Raw genomic sequence first — 18,522 nt, 5'->3', positions numbered from 1 at the left:
ATGACATGGGTCAGGGAAAACAGCTCGCGGGGCGGGGTGTCAGAAACCCGGACTTCCCCAGTCTGCTCCCGCCCGGCCTCGCCCTGGGTCAGGCAATGCGCCAAAATCCCGGCCGGGAGGCCTCTGCGGGTCTAATCCTCCTGATTGGACTCTCTCTGTGTCAATCCTCCTCCTGGAACCTGGCTGTTTGTTGGGTCCGCCCTAGGGGGCGGGGCTCCCGCCTAGGAAGCGCGGGGGAAGGTGGAGAGGGTGGAGGTGGGGGCGAATGGGGAGAATGAATTCCCACCCCTCTGTCCCCATAGGCTCCGCCCGCTGCCTTCCCACAAGTCAAGATGTCTGTCCATCATAATCAGAAGCGGGCTGGAGTGGGTGAGACTACTCGGGAGGCGGGCTCGTCCCGCCAGGCTCCGCCCCGCAGCCGGCGCCCGGCTCGGAATGGGCCCGCGCGGAGAGGGCGGGGCGGGAAGGAGGCGAGGAGCCGAGCAGGGTGCGGTGAGGCGCGCATATCACCGCGGTTCCTGAGCAGGGCACCGAAGGCTGAGCGAGGCTTACCTGCTGCAGCTCCCGCCTCGCGCGCTCGCCCCCTCCCGTAGTCGCCCGAGCGCTCGAGAAAGACCTCTCGGGAGAAGCAGCGCTTGTTCCCCGGGGCAGATCCAGGTTCAGGTGAGCGAGCCCCACCGACGGGTCCCGCCCCAAGCAGGCGGGCGGCTGCGGGACGCGCGGCGTCTGGGGCAAGCGGGCCGACGTGTGATTCTTGGCCTCCGCGCGGCCGGCGACCGGCGCGGGCGGGCGCGAACGCTGCGGGCCCGGTCCGGGGCACCGCATCCTTCGCTCCGGGAGGGTCTCCGGGACCTCTGCGCGGACGCTCGGGGAAGGCGCCGATGGAAACGAGGCCTCGGGGAGCAGAGGAAAGCTTCGGGGCCGAGCGCTCCCCGGAAACCCTCCGTTCCCCCCGCCCCCTCCCGCTGGCGCACTCCGCCAGCCGGGCACCCGGGAGCCTCGACCTCCCCCTGCTGCCGGGGCACGCGCCCCGCCCTCGCCTCGCCCAGTGCCCAAGTTGGGCAAACTTTTTAACCCCTTCTGGGGAGCCTCTGTCCCTTGGACCCAGACGCACGGGTGAGAGTAAGGTGGGAGGCTCGGGGCGGGGGCTCCTTTAGAAGCCCCCGGCAACTGCCGGGCGTTTTCGAAACAGAGGTAACGGGTAGGCGGGGACCGTTTGGCAGCTGTCAGGGCGTCCTCCTGAGTCAGAATCGGACAATCTTGCTGCAGACATTGCGGTCTGATGTTTCAGCCCTCCGCTCCAGACTTCCTCATTCGGCCGGCCGCGATCGGCTGGGCGGAGGAGGGGAACCGGGAAAGGTGCGGGTGGGTGCATGGGAAGGGATACCCGGCGGAGACCGCGGCTCGAGGCAGGAAAGACTCCCCTCCTCCCCCACAGATCCTCATCCGTTGACTTTTGACTTCTGATCCCTGGGAGAGGAAGGCCCGCACCAATGTCCGCGGGCCCGGCGCGCACCTGATTCCAGCGCACCTGCGGGCCGCCCCAGCAGGGCGGGGTCGGGGAGAGCTGGGCCCTGCTCCTCTAGGATCCGGCCTGGGCTATTGCATCGTTCCCGTTTGGGCCAGATCCGGGGTTTTCTACTTACCTCCCACCCCCAACCCTCCCCATTTGTCCCTGTGCAGGGTCCTCACCCCATGCTATCCTGGGGCCACGCCGAGGGCGGGACTGCATCCCCCCCATCGCATGCCTCCCGAGAACCCCGGTGTCTCAAACTGGCCGAGTACCCTCCTGGACCAGGTTGCCGGCTGTCTTGAGGCGGGGGCAGGGCGAGCGTCGGGGCTGCTGTCTGCGGCCCCACCCAGCCGGTGTGGGGAGAAAGTTCCCGGGAAGTCCCAGGTCCTGGGGACCGGCGGTTCTCTCCGCTGGGCAGTTGAGAGGCCCAGTCCCTTCTCGGTTCAGTGCACCCTTTCCTGGGTTTAACAGGATTGCAAAGTAACTGTTGAGTAACTGTCGAAGGGGAAGAGCCTTAGCGCCTTCCTGCAACACTGTGGCCATTTCTGACTGTCTGAGCCTGTAACCTCACCGGGTGCTTTATTCCCTTTTTGGTAAGGAGGGAGGCTGCTTTAAGGCCTATTTAGACAGTCACTTGATTAATATTAGTCAATTTATGTACAAGGCTGCTAGGGGTGGGGGGAGGGTACACAGATGTGTAATTGAGCAAATATTTAACTGGCTTCTCTGTGCCAGGGACTCTGCCAGGTGCTAGGGGGGTGAGGTTGAACAAGACCTGGCCCCTGCCCTGGGGCATCTAGGGGAGAGCTGAAACAAATCTGCAGATGACTCTAATGTGAGGCGAAGATGACAGAGACCCCAGAAGGGTGCTGTGAGTCATGGGGATTGGGAGAAGGGAGCCAGCCTATCCGCGGCAGAACCCAGAGGCCTCTGCCCAGGGGCAGTTGACAGTCCTCAGGGGGAAATAGTGGCCCAGTGACTGAAATACAAAAGCAGCCTGTGATGAATGTCCCAAGCAGGGCGCAGACAAAGGACTCAAGGAATTCTGAGAGGGGGCCACTACTGTCTGGGATGAGGAGGGAAGCCGCCCCCAGGAAGGAGGAGTTGCAGGTTTGGCAAACCAAGGCAAGCATTCGGTGTCGGGAAAGTGAGGACTCATTTAGTGGATAATTGAGGGGTAATTAAAAACATCAAGAGATTGCTCCATGTAATTTGAGAGCCGCTGTGCCCCCAGATGGCTGCAGGGTGACCCTGAAAAGCTCTACTCTTCACATTCAGCAAGTCCCGGCAGTGCCCGTGGGCAGATCCAGGTGCTGGGATTGGCCGGCTCTGTTTGGGGAAGGGCAGCCCAAGAGGTGCATTCTGTGGGGCTCCTAGTCTGAAGGACACGTGAGGGTAGAGGAAAGAGAGGGGCAGGGCTTTCTGGGTTTTATTTTTTATTTTTAAACTTTTTAACCTAAGGTGTTGGAGATGGGACAACGTCCCTCTTACAGGATGAAGGACGCATGTTAATCACAGCCTGCCTCTCGCCCGATTTTGCTCCAGAAAAAAAACAAAACAAGGATCTGTTAGGGCTTTTTAAAGGGAGAAAAGCACACTCAAAAAATGCTGCATTGTTGTGCTGCCTGGTGGAGGGTATTGCTAGAAGCCAGGCTAGCTGTGCTTTCTTCACTTCCTCTTCCAGCTAATCCTTCCATAAAGTACTTAAGACAGCCCTTAGCAGCTTGACATCTTTATTTCAAAAGGAGAGGAGGGCTTGGCTGTTGTTTTCCTCTGAGCCTGGCCCTTCCCTTCTCTTGGAGGGGGAGAAAGAGAAACCCAAGGCAAAGGGAAAAAAGAAAAAAAAAGAAATCCATGCCTTGACAGCTTCCTCCCAAGCATCATGTTCCAAAAATATTTAGAATAACAAAATCTGTGTGTCCTCTTAATTAAACAAACGTCCTAATTTGCTGAGCATAAAACAGCATCTCTGCCCGCAGGGGCAGGAAGTGCATTTTCCCTTTGTGCAGCCTCAGAGAGTCACTGCCTCTCGGCTTTAACCCTTGGTGTGCTGAGCCCCCCTGGGCTTAAGCCCTCTGGTGACAATGGCGTGGAACCTTGGCTGCCCCCTGGGAAGCAGTGAGCCTGTGACTTATGGAATCCAGTTCTTTAGAGCTGGGAAGAGTGGGGTCCTGAGCTTTGGCACTAGGCAGATTTCAGGTCCTGACCCTGCCACTTACATGACTGTAGGCAAGTCATGTCACCTCCCTGAGCCTCAGTGTCCTCGTCTGTAATATGGGAATCATGGTACTTACCCTGCAGGGGTAGATGTAAGAACTAAAAGAAATAAAGTATATAAAGGGCCTGATATATAGTGACTATGTACGTTTTTAACTTAACTCCTGGGTTGTCAGGGGAGGGAACGGGAGGTGGGGTAGATGGATTTCCCGGCTCTTAGCGCTTCTAAAAATGGTGTGCTGTGTGTGCGCGGCGCTCATTGACCACAAAGCCCGAGTGGTAAAAACACAGGTGCTTCCGGGGCCCATGTGCTGATGCTTTTGGATGCTCTTGGTGATGAGCTTGTGCTCACTAGCCCCGTTGCAGGGCCCTGGTCCAGGCAGAAGGTACACAAACTCACTGCGATTTTAGTTCTCAAACACGGTTTCCGTGACCTAGGAGAGAGCCAAGGGGTGACATGGAAAGAGCACTGGACTTAGTGTCTGGAGGCCTGGCTTCTGGCTCTGGCTCTGGTTGGGGGAACATTTGATTTTGGTAGAAGGTGCCATATCGCTCCATAAAGGCATCATACCAGTTTATGTGTCCACCAGTTATACCTGAGAGGGCTTGGGAAACTGAAACATGCACTTTAGTTTCTCCAAGATTAATTTTAATTTCTCCAAGATGCCCCAGTTTCTTAGGCACTCTCATGCCCTGTTGGTGGGAGTCTAAGTTGTAACACCTCTCTTTTTAGGAGGTGGTTTGGCAATATCTGTCAAAGCGTTGTCTTACTGACTGATTTCTAGGAACTCACCTGGCGGATAAACTCAAACGTGCAAAAGGAAATGTCCGAGGATATTCTTTGCAGCATTGTCATAGAAGAAGACAGGAAACAAGCTAACTGTCCATTAAGAGGGTCAAATAAATCATGGCACAGCTGTACAGTGGGGATCCTTGCAGCCCTTAAAAAAATGAAGCTGACCTATAGGTACCGATAGGCCATACTCTTCAAGGTATATTTTAAGTGGATAAAACTAGAAGCAAAGTAGGATACATGTTGCTCCCTTTTGGGTGAAACAGGGTATGTCGCCTGGGCTCTATGCACGGAAAGCTACGGAAACTGGGGTAATAGTGGTTGCCTCTAGATAGGGCCCAGGAAGCCGGAGTCCGGGGTGAGCGTTACTTTTTTCACTAAATGCCTTTTTACATGCATTGCCCTTAAATAGTCAAAAATTCAAAATTTTCTTAGTTTCATTATCTATACAAATAAGTGGTTGTCTGGCCAGTCTTAGCGAAGTCTCCGCTTTAAAATGCATTTTGCTCAGGATCCCAGATTGCACACTGAGTGCCTATCGTATGCAGGGAAGGAGGAAGGGTCTTAAAAATGGGCTGAATTTTGCTCTGTGGTTGGAACATTTTCGGGCCTGTTTTCTTCTCCATGATGTCATATTATCACCAGAGTAACCCCTTGAAACAAATGTCTACTCTGATCCACTCCCTCCTGTTCTGGAAAATGGTAGACGATTGCTTTTTCTCTGCAGTATGAGAAAAGGAATCCTGCAAGATGTGTCTGGAAAGTATTTCAGGATGCCCCTTTGCCAGCTTTCCCACAATCCCTCTGGCTCCAAACGGTCCTCTTGTCCTTGCCTGGGGAGACCACCCTGACCAGAAGACCAGACCTTTATTCTCTTGGGTCCTCCTCATTTGGAAACTTGGGGTCATTGCAACCCACCCCAGCTCCGGTTGTCCCTCACACACCTGGCCTGTGGTTTTTATGTAGTAATAACATTGGAAAAGCCGAAATTCTTGAGAAAATGTGATCAGAGGGGTGTTTTGAATTGGAGGGCCCCGATCCCCCTCTCAAGGAGGACTGCCTTAGTCTTGCATGATGTGGGCCCCGGAGCAGACGTAGGCTCTGCTCACCACTGAGTTGGTGCTTTCAGCCGGTGGAAGACCCCTTCAGGGTCTCGGGCAGGGCTGCGTCCCTCCCAGGCAGCCTGTAGGTCTCCTGGAAAGATGGCGTGAGTCACACATGAGTACCCCAAATGAGCCTGCGTCTAAAATGAGCCTGCCACCCCACGGGCGGGCGGTTTGAAGTCTGGATGCCAACCCGTATCTGCTTTCTCTGTCCGCACCTGCCCCTCAGGCTTTGAGGGTGCCAGATATTCGGGGAGCAGGAGGGGAGCTGCCCCCTTGCGTCTGATGCGGGTCTCTTTAAAAAGTAACTGAGGCAGGCAGGCCGCTGTTGGAACTTCTCAGGCTCCCCCATTCTGCTGACTGGTTCCTCCAGCCTGAGGTGATTCAGCACCCGGGATGGGACACAGCACACCCGGGCCTGGGCAGGTGGGCCCAGGGAAGGCTCCTGGCCGACCTTTGGCTGAGGGCGAGGCCGTGTAGGGAGTTTCTCCGCAGCCTGACTCTCAGGTTCTCACAGAGGTGCCTTCAGCAGCTGTCTTGTCTCTAGCCTGGATGGGGAAGCCTCCCTCTGTGGCCGGAGGGAACCTTGCAGGGCCTTCTGGAAGTTGCCACTGTAGGGTATGGCTTCCTGCCTGGGCAGGTTGGGCTGTGGCCTGCAGGGAAGATGCAGGTGCAATTGACCTTCCCCCTGCCTTCAGGTCACTTCCTTGGGGACCTCTCAGAGGTCCTTGGTCATTACCGTGTTGCCCAGAGGACCAGGAGTCCTCCAGGGGAGGTCCCTCTCTCACCTCCATGGACGTTATTTTGGGAACTTCCATCTCAGGTTTTCTTTTCCTTTCATTTAACTCTAATCCTGAATGATGCCCCGTTTAAAAGGAAAATCAACAGCGACAGGACAGTCCTCCCTACTGAATTTGCTTAGGCTTATAGAATGTCTGAGCTGGAAGGGGTCTTAGGGATAGTGTAATTTTTGCCCCCTCCCCCCTCCCCCCTGAGTCGCCCAAGCTCATTCTGTGAGTTGGTAGAAGAAAGCTCTGGCCCCTGGTTTCCCTCAACCCCAGTGCCTTTCTCTCAAAATCATGTGGCCTCGCTTAAAAGTGTTTTTGAGCTGTTATCATGCCTTTCCTCAACTTTATGCACTGTTTAGCCCAGCAACACGTACTTAGCTCCTTTAATCTTCCCTCAAGAGTCTGTTTTTCCACACCCTTAATCTTTTTCTTTTGAGGGGTGTGGGGGGGAGGGGCCCAAGGGTTAAGAAATGGGGTGGGAAGTGTTTCGGATTTCTCTGAACTTCTTCCAGTTGGACAGTTCCACTTGGGCTGGAAGTTCCTGCAGCTCAAAAATCAATATTTCACATGGGGCAGCGCCAGGCAGCGAGCGGGTGGGCCACTCAGAGAGCCACACCAGCTTTCCACGGTCCTTCAGCCAGTCCTGGTTTCTAGTAATTTTAAGTCACTTAATGTCTTGGGTGATCGCTGTGTTGTATCTTTGATACAAAACCCACGTAGAGGGAACCAAACCAGGGCTTTGGGATACGGTGGAGCTAGGACCAGACCCTTGCCTTTCCTCCCACTGTTAGGCTGGAGCCTCAGTTTCCTCATCGGCCACGTGGAGATGTCACAGGGAGATGTCGCTTTTGTAGGCTTGTTGTAATTTACATATAAACATATGCTAAGTGGGCCAGTTCTTGTCCTCCTCCTCTTCCTCCCTTTTGCAGGTCGTCACCAACATCCTCTGTCCTCCGGTGTTTGCAGATGTATGTTCAGGTTTTAAAGATTTTTGAATTTGCGCAACAAGCCCGTCCCTCGAGACTGAAGAACCTGCGAAAAGATTCCCTGGGCTTGGAGGCTGAGGTTTTCCAGGCCTGCAGCCTTTGCATTCTTCTCCCCAGACCACACAGTTCAACTGGTGACTGATCTGAGTCGGTTTAAGCATTTTAAAAAAGCGATTATAAAGCTGCCAGGGCACCTTTTTTTTCGAGTTGTCTATGTTCAAAAGCCGCCACATTTCCTGTGTTTTGCATTAAGTCACAGGGCTGGAGAAGGCAGCTTCCTGTCTGATAAACATAAAGACGAGGCATTGGGAACCATTTGGGTGACTTAATCTAACTGGCCTGGAATGGGGGAGAAGGTTTTAGACCCCGCTGAACTGAGAGGTCAGAGGCGGGGTCTTTTTTCATCTCTCCATCCCCAGTTTCTCACCAGCGCCAGGCATGGACTTGACCTCTCGTCCTTGTTGCACGAGTGGAGTTCAGGTCTCACGGGTACCTCCTGTGCCTGTGAGCCTGGGGACGCGGACGCCCAGGCAGCCAAAGCTCTAGATCGCCATTTAGCGATCTCTCTGTTTCATAAAAGGCGGATGCTCGGTACTTGTCTGGAAATCTCTGGGGTAAGAAAGTTGGTGGCAGGGAGCTATTTTAAAGTTTTTGTCTATTTTTTAATATTGAAGAGCCAACTGTTGAGTATTGATTCCAAATTTCTTGGCCAAATCAGTCATCAAAGATGCCTTGGGCTCCTGCTGTGTGGCCTGCCCTGTGCTGGGCCTGCTGGGGCTTCAGTGGGGACGAGGGCAGAGAGCCCATCCCTGGCCTCAGGAGCCTTACCCTTTATTCGGGAGTTGGGACACTGGGACAGAGACTTGGGACGTGAGGCAGCCCATGCCACCCTGAGTGAGCAGGCATTTCTGGGCATCTGGAGCCAGCTTCCTGGAGGCTAGACTCACCTGGGGGGAGGAGGAAAGATGAGGAAGGTGGGCAAGGAAGGAAGGAAGAGGCTCCGGTGGAGGGACCTGGCCTGGTAATCAGGATATCTAGGCTGAAGTCCCAGCTCTGCCCGTAATAGTAATAACAATAAGAGTTTAAATTGTATTGACCACTTACTAGGTACCAAGTGCTGTGCTAGTGCTTTTACACGAATTCTCTCATTTAATTCATTCCCAGGAGGTAGGAAGTTAATCCCCATTTTACAGATGAGGAGACTGAGCAGGGATTCAGACTCAGGCGCTCTGACCCCTGTGTGTCCTCACGGATGCCCTTCCCTCCTGGGCTTGCCTGTTCTTACTTGGCAGTGAGGGGTTGGCCTGGTCCCTGAGTCCTCCTTCCTCGCCAGTGGCCGAGAATTAATGAAAAGAGTAGAGCTTTGGGCCGGGGTAGAATGGGGCTCCTCATCCCTAGTGCAGTTGGCTGTTTGGAGCGAGGTTGCCAGGTCGATAGTGTTGCCCTGGCTACTGACTTCACCTTTAACCTCAACCGACCATTTTTCAAATGTGTGTGTGTTTTGTCCTAAGGGAGGGCAGCGTAAGTCCCGGCTGCCTTGCCTGCCTGCTGTTGGCGGTGCCCTGGCTGGTCCTCAGTGGGAACCAGCCGGCCGGAGGGCCCACCACCATCTCCATAGTGGGCTCTTCTTGACATCAGCCCACTTGCAGACTTGCATTCCTTCCTGCTTCATTTGTCCATCTGTCTGTCATCATTCAGTAACCACTCCTCAGAGCTTTACAGTGTACGCTGGGTGCTTGCCTGGGTGCTGGGAGTAAGGAGGGGAAGGACTGAGGGGCCCTTGTTTCCAGGAGCTGTTGGTGTCCCACCAGAGTGCTGGGGGGCCCAGGGGGATCTGAGAAGACTTCCTGGAGGAGGCAGCATCTGAGCTGATTGCAAGGTTAGGGACGTGGCACAGCACGTCCAGGGAACAGGGCTGGGACCTTGTTCATTTACTCAGACTTCGGTGGAGCTTTGTTCAAGGGTGATGCAGGTGGCCAAGGCCCTCTGAGTCACCCTGGGCTAGTAAAAGATTTCTTCTCCTCCTTAGTGGCTCCAGGCCCCAGCCCCATCTCAAAGCTCCTTAAGCAGCCCAAATGGCCCATTAAGGTCTGCTTCCCTGGGCCATTTCCTGGGAAATGTGGCGGTAGGGGATTCCACTCCCAGGCCCTTAACCTCTGGGTGGCTGCTGGGAATTCTGCCTGTGCCCTCTGGTTATGTGGTCAGCAAGCACACTGTTCCCAGCTGAAGTATTTGGGATGAGATTTTTCATGGAGTGTTGAGAGAGACAATTGTTCCTGGAATAGGTTCCTTTTTTTAAAAAATTTTATTTTATATTTTATTTTATTTATTTTTGGCTGCGTTGGGTTTTTGTTGCTGTGCGCGGACTTTCTCTGGTTGCGGCGAGCGGGGGCTACTCTTCGTTGCGGTGCGCGGGCTTCTCATTGCGGTGGCTTCTCTTGTTGCGGAGCACGGGCTCTAGGAGCGCGGGCTTCAGTAGTTGTGGCACGCGGGCTCCAGAGCGCAGGCTCAGTAGTCGTGGCGCACGGGCTTAGTTGCTCCGCGGCATGTGGGATCTTCCCAGACCAGGGCTCAAACCCGTGTCCCCTGCATTGACAGGTGGATCCTTAACCACTGCGCCACCAGGGAAACCCCTAGTTTCCCTTTTTAAAGTAAAAGAAAAGCGGGGAGGGGAGGTTTGTTTAGAGCACAAACAATATAATAACAAACTTGGCAAGAAGCAAATTTGCACCTCAGTCCATCCACTGTTTGCATTTTTCTGGGTTTCCTGTCCATATACTTGCATATTTTACAATATTAAATATTAAATTAGATACCGTCGTGTGTTCTGACTACTCAGTGCTGTAATATAAAGTTTCCTATGTTGCAGCAGTCTCCACAGTTATTATTTTAATGGCTATGTTATGGTCCACGGTGGGAAAGAACCATTATTGACTTTGCCAGAAAGTTCCATGGGTTTTATTGAGTCTTTTGGAAATTCATTCATGCAGCAAATACAGAAACTGCTGGGTGGGTAGGATGTAGATGAATGAGACATCCCAGATCCTGCCCTCAGGGGGCTCACAGTCTATACCCAGGGAAGAATGACTTTCCTTGGGTGTCGTGGGTTGTGATGGTGGTGAGCCCTGGAGAAAGTGGCAGCTTAGACGCCCTGGTAGAGTTGATGGAAAACAGGTAAAACCACTTTGTCCTCCGTGGTGAGAAAGCGCAGGAACGTGGACCTGGGAGATCTTTCTGGGCCCATTGGAGGAAGGTCTTTTTGCCCTCCCTCCCCGAGTGGTTGGTTCATGCAGGTCTGGACCAGAAAACACCCGGGGTGGGGTGGTGGTGGGCGGTAGTGAGGGACAGCGGCTCCGAGGGACCATGTCAGTGGGGAGGCGGGGTGTCCTGGGCCTCCTGAGGGAGGCCCCTTGGTGACCACGGTGGGAGGCGGCCAAGGGTGGGGACAGCAGCGGGGTGCAGTGGGGACGTCTGAGAACCGTCCAAAGCCAGGCAGGCCACTTGGGCTGTGCTGTGGCTCCTGCCTCTGGGGAAGGAACCAACTGTAGCAACAAGTTGCAACAGTGTAGTTTTGTTGTAAAGAGGAAGTTGCAGAATCCTAGTGGCTGCTTCTGAGCGGACAGACCTTTACAACAGTAAAGGAGTTTGGGGGGGCGGGGCGGGGCTGGGTGTGAGGGGAGAAGGCGGGTGGTCAAGGGCCTAGAAACTGGGCTATAGTGTCTTTGCTCTGGTGTTTTCTTTCATTCCGGATAAATGGCTTCCTTGCCAAGGCTTCTCCCCTCTTTCCAGCTGCCCACTGCCCCTGTCCCCCAGCCCCAGCTTCTGGCTCAAGGGAGCCTGGCCTGAATGCTGCAGTCTTCCTAGAGCGCAGGAGAGAAGCCAACCCCATCCCCGTCCCCGCACCCCGAAGGAGTGAGAGGGAACGACAGGGCCAGGGTGGGACACCTCCGTGGTTCTGTCTGTTTCAGGTTTTGCCGACCTCATCGGGTCCCCTCTCCAGGCTGCAGCGGCGGTTTGGATCAGTACCAGGTCCGCAGGGTTGAGGTTTGAGTAGGAGAGCTCTGTCGTGGTTCTCAGTGTGCCCCCTGCTCCATCAAATACACACTCAAAAAACCAAAAACAAACCCTAAACCTCACCTAACCTTATTTTTTACATATTGACTTTAAATTAGTAATGAGAATAAACCATTAGCTGGGGATTTCAGCACTTAGTAGATTATAATGTTCCCTGGTGGTCAAGGTGAGGTCCAGTGTACATCTTTTTAAAATCTCCTGTCACCTTATTTACACTGCTGTTTGGCGGTGATTATAGACTAGAGATTTTCTTTGATTTTCTACGATTTAAAATTATTTACCAGCTTTTATATTGGAGGAGGGGAGGGGTGGGGCAGGAATAGAGAATTAGATAAAGCAGAAGGAGGCAGTGGGGCATGGGGAAGGGAGTGGGTGACTCTAGAAGTGGCAGCTGGGTTTAAATCCTGTTTTCACTCAGTTGATTTATTCATTAAATATGTATCAAATGCTGGCTGTGTGCTAGAGACTGTTTCAGTGCTGGGGATACATGACTGGACAAAAGTAACCAAAGTCTGTGGTTGACATTCCAGTGGGGAGAAGCAGACAGCAGCCAGACAAACAGGCTCACCGTGGCAGGTCAGGGTGGCGGTCATGCTGTAGAGAACGATGGTCAGGTGAAGGCATGTACAGAGCACCACAGACGGGGCTGCTTAAACAACAGAAATTGATTTCTCACAGTTCTGGAGGCTGGAAGTCCAAGATCACAGTGTCTGCGGGGTTGGTTTCTGTTGGGGTCTCTCTCCTTGGCTTGCAGATGGCCACCCTCTCGCAGCCTCTTCACTCAGTCTTCCCTCTTTGCACGCATCCCTGCTGTGTCCCTGTGTCCAAACCCCCTCCTTTTACTAGGACACCAGTCAGATTGGATTAGGGCCCACCCTCATGGTCTCATTTTCACCTAAATACCTCTTTAAAGACCCTCTCTCCAAATACAATCACATTCTGAGGTACTGGGGGTGAAGGCTGCAATATGTGAATTTGGGGGAGCAGAGTGCAGACCATAAGAGGGGAGAGGGGGGTGGGTATGTGTCAGTGTCAGAGGAGGCCTCTCTAACCCAGGGACACTCTATGTCGGTCCCTCTAGGACTTCTCTCTACTTCACCAGTTGTTCCTTTAACTGCTTCGAGCCCCAGTTTGCTCACCTGTAAAATCTGGTTAATAAAACCCATCACTTGGTGTCCTTTGGGCAGCTAAAGTGTGGAAGTCACTCCGTGCACTGTCTGGTTCATGGGGGACCCCGAGTAAATGTGTCCCCATACCCTCTCCTGCCCCCCGCCTGCCCTTGGTTCACAGAGCGCCTTTTCCTTCTGTCCTCTTTCAGCCTCTCTGCTCCTGAGTTCCACTCGTGGACATCAAAGTGCCGCAGTAACCAGGCCCCCAGAATGGACCAGGGATGGACAGTTCTTAGGTCGCTCCACCTTCCTCACAGGGGTAATGGCACCCCCCGCCCATTCTTGTGGAGCAAGTGTTCTTGGAGGTGGCTTCTCCCCTCTGAGGAGCCATAAACACTGCTTTTACATGAGCAAGAGGAAACGCTTGCGGGAAACTCGTGCAGGACTAGAAAATCCCAGTTGCTGGCCGAAGTGTTGGGTGGCTGCCTGCCAGGGAGAGCTTCCCTTGCTCTGTCGGCACCCACGCCCCCCACTGGTTTCTGTCTTAGCCCTTCTCGACCCTGCTTGCTGGTGTCCCTGCCCTATTAGAGGAGTGGCCACTGGGACCCTTGCACTGTATGTGGCCCACTGTAAGCACTTAATACGTGCTTCAGAGAGGGGTGAATATATGCATACCGGAGCAGTGAGCCAAGCAGACCTGGTTCTGTATCAGCACTGTCACTTAGCTCTGTGTGACCTTGGGTAGATGGCTTTATTTCTTTGGGGTCTGAGATTTAACCACTGTGCCATGGTTCTGTCTGGTACTTGTGTAAATAGGCAGGGGACTTGGAGTCAGACCCTCTGTCCTAATTCGGATTCTCCCCTGTGCCAGCTCTTGGACCTTGGGGGAGTCATGCATCGTTTCTGTGCATGTGTTTCCTTGTCTGTGGAACAGGGAAAATAACTACCACGAGCGTTTTGGTGCTCAATAAAGGTTAGCTTTATTGTTGATTTGTTTTATTTACATACAGTTTCTCCAGCACAGTGCCAGGCTGTCTATTATAACTATATCTATTTAATCCATTTTTAACAAACTGATCTTCATGTATTTTTTCTTTCACTATGAAGTTTGAAGTCACACTCAGGTTACTGCAGTTGAGGTCTCCCAATCCCACAAGGGTGGCGGTATTTTTTTTTTTTTTTTTTTTCTCTTTCTTCTTTGCGGTACGCGGGCCTCTCACTGTCGTGGCCTCTCCGGTTGCGGAGCACAGGCTCCGGACGCGCAGGCGCAGCGGCCACGGCTCACGGGCCCAGCCGCTCCGCGGCACGTGGGATCTTCCCGGACCGGGGCACGAACCCGCATCCCCTGCATCGGCAGGTGGATTCTCAACCACTGCGCCACCAAGGAAGCCCAGGGTGGCAGTATTGATGTTCCCATTTTAGAGCTGGGAAAATTGAGGCTCAAAGAACCTAAGTGCCTTACCCTAGGTAGCAGGGGAGATATCTCAGGTCCTCTCCCCGCTCCTCTAATTTTCAGGCCAGTGATTTTCCATATCCGCTTCCGTTGTGTCTCCTGCCTTCTCATCCCACTTAACCCTTTAAGTGGATCGTGTCTGTGAAGCTGGGGGCTTGTAGACTTTCACGCTTTCGTACACAACCTTAATGCAGCGGTTGTCGGCCCGGTGCCTCACTGGCTTATGGTGCCAGGTGTGAAATACAGCCTTCCCTGCTCCACTGGAGACACATATCCGTGGGTGGCAGGTGCGGGTGGGCGGCCAGGTGTGTGAGAGGGGCTCCGCTTGGCTCCTGCAGGGAATCTTAGCTGGTCCCCCTCAGCCTTTCAGCACTGCCCCTGCCTCCTAGCTGCCTCCTAGCCCACCAGCCTGCCTTCTGCCCTGGAGGAAGTGGCTGCGTTGCACCGAGCGCTCATGAAAAATGCCTCATCGCGGGATTAATCACTGGCCGCCGAGCCCAGTGGAATTCCCAAGGCCCCGTCCTCACTGTGGCTTCTCACCTCCCTCCAAACCGACCTGGAGTTGGTTCTGCCCACTTTCTGGCTGGCACTTGAAACCTCACATCAGGGAGGAAGGAACAGACGGACGGTGGCCTCCAAGGCCGAGACTGAACACGCAGCATGGCAGGGTCCCTCCCAGCCTCTTCCCAGCCATGTGCCCTGGAGCCCGCTTGTCCTCCAAGTGCGGACACGCGGGGGACACTGGGCCGAGGGCTCTTCCGGGTTGCAAACCCCCGTGTGCAGATCTTCGCAGTCTACACACCTAGGGCAGACCAGTGTGACGGAGGCTGGAAAAGGATGGCTCTCTTCCCCTTTAAGACAAGTCTCAGGCTTTAGTTATCCTTAGGTTGAAATAGCCAAGCCCCCCGTCCCCTTCTGGCTTTCAGACAAGAATCTGAAGAATGTGATACTCTATTGAGGACCTGAGCAAAGATCAGGGGCTGGGGCAGGATTCGAGGCCCTTTTTGGGGGGGGCGGTGACTTTAGCCTGCCGCCTTTGTGCTCCTGGACCTGGACATTCCAAACTGGTTGTGGTGGGGAGTGTGAACCACAGGCCTGTTAAATTCCTGCCTCCTCGGTGGGATCCGCAGGGGACAGCTGGGAGGGGCCGGGAGGGAAACCTCCCCCTTCTGACACGCTCATCTTAGAGAAATCGGGTTAAAGGAGTTTGCAGGTGAAAATTGCCTGATGCAAGGGGGCTTGCGTCGGCCGCTTGGGTGCTGGGTGGCGGGGAAGGTTGTGGGCCGTCCCCTTCCTGACCCACCAGGTCTTCTTACCAGCCTTGCCGACTGCTCTGTGCTTTCGCTGCCTCTCTGCATGTTCAGAGACTGCTGGGTAGGCGCAGACACCGCGGTACAGGCAACAGCAGCTACTACTTGAGCCCTGGAGCAAGTCACCGAGGCACCCTGGGCTTTGGTTTCCTCATCTGCAAAGCAGGACACTAACAGAACCTACCTCTGCGTTGTTGTGTGCAGTAGTGAGGTCTCGTGTGAGAAGCACCCAGAACTAAGTGTCAGCATGGTCCTGTACTATGGGCTGTGTGATTCCTGTACACATGAAGAAAGGGAGGTGCAGAATGGATGTTCCCAGGACTTTCCTGGTGGCGCAGTGGTTGAGAATCCGCCTGCCAATGCAGGGGACACGGGTTCGAGCCCTGGTCTGGGAAGATCCCACATGCCGCGGAGCAACTAAGCCCGTGCGCCACAACTACTGAGCCCACAAACCACAACTACGGAGACTGTGTGCCACAACTACTGAGTCCGCGAGCCACAACTACTGAGCCCGCGTGCCACAACTACTGAAGCCCACGTGCCTAGAGCCTGTGCCCTGCAACAGGAGAAGCCACCGCATGAGAAGCCCGCGCACCACGATGAAGAGTAACCTCTGCTCGCCGCAACTAGAGAAAGTCCGCGTGCAGCAACGAAGACCCAACACAGCCAAAAAGAAATTTAAAAAAAGAAAATTTATGTTCCCAGAATCCCTCAGCCAGTGAACAGAGACTCCAGTGCCCACATCCAGGTTGGCCGGATGTGTCCCATCCTGCGCTGATCCCACAGCCTCTGTGGGGTGTGTGTGCACACGTCTCCGTGTGCACGTGTGCACGTCTGTGGGGGGGGGGGGAGGGGAGGCTCCGCCCAGGGCAGGCTGGTGTGGCCACATCTGGCCTCTCCCTAAGGCAGGGGCCACCACGGCTTCTCTCACGCAGCTTCAGCCTTGGCCCCTCTGGGACCAGCCTGTGGCCCGGGCAAAGGAATGATTCTCAGCGGGTGGTTAAATAAGCAGCGGCCGGGTTTCTGGTGACAGATGTGGTGAGGCCATCCCTGCGACCAGGCTCCCCGCTCAAGGACAGCTGGGCTGGCCAACCTTTCAGACACGGGTGCTACCACACTATGCTCTAGGAGCTGTCATCTAATTTTTGTGTAAAGTGTGAAATAAGTGGGTTTTATCTTCACAGTGTGTGTGGCTCGTATTTGGGTCATTTTCTCCCGGGAGGGCGAAGGCTCTGGGATGCTGCTGGTCCAGCCTGGCTTCTCTGGCGAGCTTGGCTCTGCCCGCCCTCCAGCTTGCTGCCCAGGGCTGGCTCCGTGCTGGCTCAGTGGTGAACAGGCCCAAGGGATGGAAACGAAAGAGAGACAGTTTGCCGTCCAGTTTTGGATTTTTTGTTTCTGCCATCCAGAGTGATGAGAGCAGCCCAGGGGACATGGCCTCCTGCTCTCAGCATCCCAGGTCCTCTGCTTCCCATGCAAACTCTCACTATTGGGCCATCCTGACTGCAGCTCTGCTCTCTTGGACCCATTTTGTGAGATCCTACTTAACCCTCTGGAGGATGATGAAGGAAGAAAACCCTCTTAAGTCAGTTCACGTTGCCTTGGTGGAGAAGGAGGACACTCCAGTGCCCTTTTGCCTTTGAGCTGGTAACCAGGGGGTCCTAAAAGTCCGTGGACTGTACTTGAGGGTCTCTGTGACCCCCTAAGATGGTACACAAAGGGTTCACAGCCTCCAACCAATTCTCAAAGGGGTCTTTGATGGCTGGAATTGTTAAAAACCACAATCTAGAGAAATGGGGACTTGGGGTTTCCTGTTTATTGAGTGTGTGTGTATAAACAGATGTGCAGAGGCCTTCACTGTGTGATCTTGGGCAAGTCACTGACCTAGTCTGAGCCTCACATACCCAGTGAAGGCTGAGGTCAGATGGGTGTTTCTCAGGCTGTCAGTCGAGACTCACTGGTGGGTTGTGAGATTACCGGTGGCAACCAGTAGTTTTAGGAATTAAATAGACTCGAGTGGAAAATATCAGAGTGCATAGCGTGCACATAACATTTTGTGAAGCTTTTGACACCTTTGCATATTCGCGATGAAAAGCTTTTAAATTACTTTTTTTCGACTGGGACTTGAGAGATTTAAAAAAATGTTGGTGCCCCCAGGATGAGATGCCTCTTGCGGGGGCTGGGTGGGGTGGGGTCTTTCAGCCCTGACTTGTGTGGTTCCTGCCGACAGGTCTGAGCCGAGCTGGGTCTCCTCCACCACTGCAGCTGAGCCTGTAAATGGAGCTCCCTGCAGGATCCAACTCTTTAACTAAAGTCCTTCACAAAATTCTGGGAAGTGAGCTGCATTCCTGGGGTGGAATAAATCATGCTGAGTGAGGCTAGGCAGGATGTGACTTCAAACCCCCCCCTCCAAGTGGGCTTTCTGAGGGCAGCGATTGTGACTGACTCATTATGAGCTAGCTCAGCAGTGACACAGACTCCTTGAGAGAGGAGGCAGCACTGGCCAGGAGGGGCACTGGCGGGCCCAGGAGGGGCACTGGCGGACCTCGGGCGCCACCAAGCACTGCTCCTCCCTTAGCTCATTTTGGTGCCCACAAGGGTCCTGTGAGTTGAGCCGTGCTCTGACCGCATTGCAGAGATGGGGCTGTCGGCTCTCTCCGCTGGGGGCTGCACAGCTCCACGCCCTCCTGTGCTCCCAGCTGTCCTGGGGAGGCGGGGGGCAGCTGGTAGTATCTCCAGTTGATGTATGGAGAAACCGAGGCCTAGGGGCCCAGTCAACCTGGCCCAGTTTGTTCTGCTAGTAAAGTGACGGGTCTGCAGTCCCCCTGCCAGTCTTGGCTGTCTCCTGAGTCTGATTCTTTCTAAGACGCCTTCCATAAAGGTCATGAATAAGTTATCACCATTTGGAAGATCTGTCTCCTCTCAGGGCCGACTTAAATGCCTGCCTGATCAACTCAGGAAGATCGTTGTTGACCTCTAGCCAGTCATGTGTCAGTTAGAAACAAAACGGAGATTAGTGTACATCAGATTTAGCTGGAAGGGTGGTGAAGAATGAGGTTGCTGATATGATCCTGAATGGCCACAGAGAACGCCCAGCCCATTCTGGGCCTTTACTGCCTTGTCTACTAAAGAGAATCACTGAGGTTTGGAAAATAAGATGCGGGATTACTGGACTTATC

The 18,522-nt window shown here is 54.1% G+C and overlaps 1 protein-coding gene across 1 annotated transcript in view; it reads left to right on the top strand.

Annotated features, from left to right (window-relative positions):
* Window positions 1-414: 414 nt before the first annotated feature.
* The window catches only part of MYH9 (myosin heavy chain 9), a 92,793-nt gene continuing 74,685 nt past the window's right edge, over window positions 415-18,522 (top strand). Inside the window, exon 1 of the mRNA XM_059080760.2 lies at window positions 415-663. The gene's annotated coding sequence lies outside the window, so the exon portion shown is untranslated. The remainder of the gene's footprint in view (window positions 664-18,522) is intronic.

Source organism: Kogia breviceps, chromosome 12 (genome assembly GCF_026419965.1).
Source record: "Kogia breviceps isolate mKogBre1 chromosome 12, mKogBre1 haplotype 1, whole genome shotgun sequence".
Classification (NCBI taxonomy): Eukaryota; Metazoa; Chordata; class Mammalia; order Artiodactyla; family Physeteridae; genus Kogia; species Kogia breviceps.
Note: the sequence above shows the minus strand (reverse complement) of the source record. Positions and strands in the feature narration are given on the sequence as shown.